Source organism: Rhinatrema bivittatum, chromosome 9 (genome assembly GCF_901001135.1).
Source record: "Rhinatrema bivittatum chromosome 9, aRhiBiv1.1, whole genome shotgun sequence".
Classification (NCBI taxonomy): Eukaryota; Metazoa; Chordata; class Amphibia; order Gymnophiona; family Rhinatrematidae; genus Rhinatrema; species Rhinatrema bivittatum.
Window position 1 is genome coordinate 187,478,821 of NC_042623.1, and position 4,764 is coordinate 187,483,584.

At 44.5% G+C, this 4,764-nt stretch overlaps 1 pseudogene; it reads left to right on the forward strand.

The window, feature by feature from the left end:
* Window positions 1–3,120: 3,120 nt before the first annotated feature.
* Window positions 3,121–4,188, forward strand: LOC115099171 (annotated as a pseudogene).
* Window positions 4,189–4,764: the final 576 nt, after the last annotated feature.

The following is a 4,764-nucleotide window of genomic DNA, read 5'->3' on the forward strand; positions in this document are numbered from 1 at the left end:
CCCTTCCTTGGTTACTGTCCGAGTTCAATTTCCCATTTTCTCTTGCCGTTGAGGCAGAGAGCAATGTTGGAGTTCCATCATAATTATCAGGCTTATTGGTTAAGGGTAGTAAGTGCCGCACCAGCAAGTTACCCCCATGCTCTCTTTTCTTCATTCCCATCCTCCAGCCTTTAGGGATCCACAGTGCTTATCCCATGCCCCTTTGAAATCTTTCACTGTTTTTGTGTTCACCACCTCTTCCAGAAGGGCATTCCAGGCATCCACCACCCTCTCCATGAAGAAATATTTCCTGACGTTGGTTCTCAGTGTCCTCCCTGGAGTTTCATTATACGATCCCTAGTTCTATTGATTTCTTTCCAACGAAAAAGGTTTGTCGATTGTGCATCATTAAAACCTTTCAGGTATCTGAAGATCTGTATCATATCTCACCTGCACCTCCTCTCCTCCAGGGAATACATATTTAAGACCTTCAATCTTTCCTCATAAGTCAATTGATGCAGACCCCCCACCATTATTGTTGCCCTTCTCTGGACTGCATTCATCATGTCTCTATCCCTTTTGAGATACGATCTCCAGAACTGAACACAATACTCCAGGTGAGGCCTCACCAATGACCTGTACAAGGGGATTATCACCTCCTTTTTCTTACTGGTTATTCCTTTCTCTATGCAGCCCAGCATTCGTCTGGCTTTAGCTATTGCCTTGTCACATTGCTTCACCATCTTTAGATCGCTAGACACTATCACCCCAAGGTCCCTCTCTTGGTCCATGCACAACAGCCCTTCACCCCCCATCACATACAGCTCTTTTGGATTACCACACCCCAGATGCATGACTCTGCACTTCTTGGCATTGAATCTCAGCTGCCATATCTTCAACCACCGTTCAAGCTTCCTTAAATTGAATCTCATTCTCTCTACTCCTTCCGGCGAGTCCACTCTGTTGCAGATCTTAGTATCATCCATCCCTTCCGCAATGTCGCTCACACAGATATTGAACAGCACCGGTCCCAACACCGATCCTTGCAGCACTCCGCTTAACACCGTTCTCTGTTCAGAGCAGGTTCCATTTACCATCACACGCTGTCTTCTATCCATCAACCAGTTTGTAATCCATGCCACCACCTTGGTGCTCATTTCCAAACTTCTCATTTTATTCACGAGCCACCTATGGTAATAAAACACGGAAGGGGACCTGGTTGTTGGATCTAGTATTGGTGCAGTAAGAATCATAGAGAAAGGTGTCAAGGCCTGAAATGTCCTGCCCATGCAGATGATAGAGGCCGGTGCATGGGGCTTATGGAAAGGATAGTGATAGGAAGGGAAGTTGCAAGTTCAGGTGTAAGCTGACATTTTTGCTCATCTTCCCAAAGAGAAAGAATTGCAACTGTGCAAATTGGATGGGCCAAGTTAGTCTTTTTTTTTTGCCATCATCTGCTATGGCTCTCAGCTATGGAATTGGCTTCCATAGAAGCCAAAGTCCCCACTATTGGTTTACAGAAAGCTGTGAGATCATTGTTTTTCTCTTAGGCTTTTACTTAAAGATTATCAGGCCAATGCAATGTTGGCGCGTGTTAAATGGGCGATCATGATTGCGTGCGCCGATCCACCTCTCCCGGGTGCCAAATTTAATATTTAAATGGGCTGCTGCGGTAAAAAGCTAGGGAAGCTTTTACGTCCCTAACGCCTCCTCGGCATCGGGCACCCAGGAGAGATGGCTGTCAGTGAGTTAGGAAAATGGATGCTCATTAATTGAATGTCCGTTTTCCTAACCTGGCTGCCAGCAATTATTATTTTTTTATTTTTTTGCTGGTTCTCCTTTTTGCAGTTCCTCCAAGACAAGATTAATTTGGAGGAAGTACAGAAAAGCAGTATTTTCTGCGTTTCTGTTTACTTTTGGGGCTCCTCAAGAATTAATGCCTGCTCCGGGGTGGGTGTTAATTTTTTAAAGTAAAAAATGTGTGCATCGGGTGTACTTTTTTTTTTTTTTTTTTTTTGCATCAGGAGTAATAGCTAATAGCCTCATGAACATGAATTTACACGTGATGAGCGCTATTAGCTACGTGCTGGTTTGGACGTGCGTTTTGGATGTGCTAACCCCCTTATTGCAGGAAGGGTTTTGGACGCGCGTCCAAAGTGCGCATCCAAACATGTGTAAAGCTGTGTGCTCTGCGGAGTGCACTATATTGCATCGGCCTGTATAGTTGCTAACATAGCAATGATGGCAGAAAAATACCAAATGGTCCATCTAGCATGTCCAGCAATTTGCTTATAGTAGTAACTGCCACTCCTTGCAGGTTACCTCCATTTGTCCTGTTAAAGGTAGGAACTGCCACTCCATGCAGGTTACCCCCCATGTGTTCTGGTAAAAGTAGAAACTGTTGCTCCGTGCAGGTTACCCACATGTGTCCTGTTAAGGATAAAAACTGCCGCTCCATGCAGGTTGCCCTCATGCATTATGTTAATGGTAGTAACTGCCACCCCATGCAGGATACCCCATGTGTTCTGAAGAGTAGTAGCTGCTGCTCTGTGCAGGTTACCCCCATGCAGAAATGTTACACCAACCCTTTCTTTAAGCTTTTAGGGGTGTTTGTCCCATGCCCTTTTGAATTAATGAATGTCTTCACCTCCTGTTCTGGAAGGGCATTCCAGGCATCTATCACCTTTCTCCATGAAGAAATATTTCCTGATAACCCCTGGAGCTTTGTATTGTGACCCCTAATTCTATTGTTTCCTTTCCAACGGAAAACGTTTGAAGTTTGTGCATTTTAGTTGTGGCTGTTATTAATTATTACTGTTTTTAGACCTGGGTATGTACTCAGTTTGGCTTTTTAATTCATTTATTTTATCTCCACATTTATTTATGTTATGAATGCTTATTTATAGTTTGTTACTCATTGCACTCCAGGGTGAACAGACCCATCACTGTTCAGAACTGAGTTCTGGATGTGCTAAACCCCTTATTGCATGAAGGAGCAAAACTGTGTTCAGCATTTTATTGTGAATGGGGATTGGTTCCTTTCCCATCAATGAGTGCTGAACAGGGCTTCCTCTCTTAAGCGAGTGCTGTACAACTACCAGCGGCTCCCTCAGGATGTAATGTTCCTGACTAAAGATAATCATGGAGGATGACATTGCTGAGCAGGTTGTTGAAAATGGCTAGACTGGGCAAGGCTGGGTTTGCTGGAGATGATGCCCCTCGGGCTGTCTTGCCTTCCACTGTTGGCCGCCCCAGACACCAGGGTGTGATGATTGGTGTAGGCCAGAAAGACAGCTAAGTTGGTGATGAAGCTCAGAACAAGAGAGGTATCCTGACCTTGAAATACCTCATTGAGCATGGCATTGTCACCAGATGGGACGACATGGAGAAGATCTGGCATCACACCTTCTACAATGATTTCCATGTCACTCCTGAGGAACACTCTGTCCTCCTTACAGAGGCTCCACTGAACCCCAAAGCCAATAGAGAAAATATGACACAGATCATGTTTGAGACCTTCAACATTCCAGCCATGTATGTTGCTATTCTCACATTGTATACCTCTGGTCGTACCACTGGCATCGTGATGGACTCATCACAATACTAGTGGTACCACCATTATGTGTGGTACAATCACCTATGAGGACTACACTCTGTTCCATGCTATCTTGCATCTGGACTTGACTGGCTGTCACTTGAGAGACACCTTCTTCAAGATTCTGACCAAGAGAGAAATTGTGCATGACAACAAAGAGAAGCTGTGCTATGTTGCTTTGGACTTTGAGCAGGAAATGGCCACCGATGCCTCCTCATCCTCCCTGGAGAAGAGCTATGAGCTTCCTGATGGTCAGGTGATCACCATTTGCAATGAGAGGTTCAGGTGCCAAGAGGCCCTCTTCCAGCCACCCTTCCTTGGTATGGAAAGCTATGGAATTCACTCCATCATGAAGTGCGATGTTGATATCTGTAAGGAACTGTATGCCAACACTGTGCTGTCTGGTGGAACCACCGTGTACCCAGGATGCAGAAGGAGATCACAGCATTGGCACCTAGCACAATGAAAATCAAAATCATTGCCTCACCAGAGCACAAATACTCTGGATTGGTGGCTCCATCCTGGCCTCTCTGTCCACCTTCCAGCAAATGTGGATCAGCAAGCAAGAGTACAATAAATCCAGACCATCCACTGTCCACTGCAAATGCTTCTAAAACAGACTACTGTAAAGTTGCACCTCATCAATGTAAGTGCGCAGAAAGAACAAATACAAAATTGTCATGGCTTTAGTTTCCTGTTTGATGCTTGACTCAGGATGAAACTGGAATGGGGAAGATGATGGCAGTGCATCTGAGGACCGATTGTACATTTTAAGTCATTCCAAATATTGTATAACTGTTACCGGAAGTTATTTGCCTCTGTGAAGGCTGCCCAGCCCAGGCGAGCCCATACTGATCTATTAGTGGTAGTATTGCTTGTATGTGAACTTTATGTAACCCAACAAGCCTTTGTATTGTCTGCCATCAAATCCTTTGACAACCAGCGAGCTGTCTTTGGTACCTGCTAGAAGGTTTACATACTCCAAGAGTAAGATCTATGGTGCCAGTAATGGGGAGGATGTACACTTGAGTGAAGATCAGTTCAAATAAACTACACTTAAAGTTAAAAAAAACCCAAAAAACAAGGATTGGTCCCTTCCCTGACCAAAAAAAAGGAACAGTTACCTATTCAGAACTCAGTGACACAGAAGGAGAAAATCTGCGTTCAGCATTTTATTGTGAATTAGGATT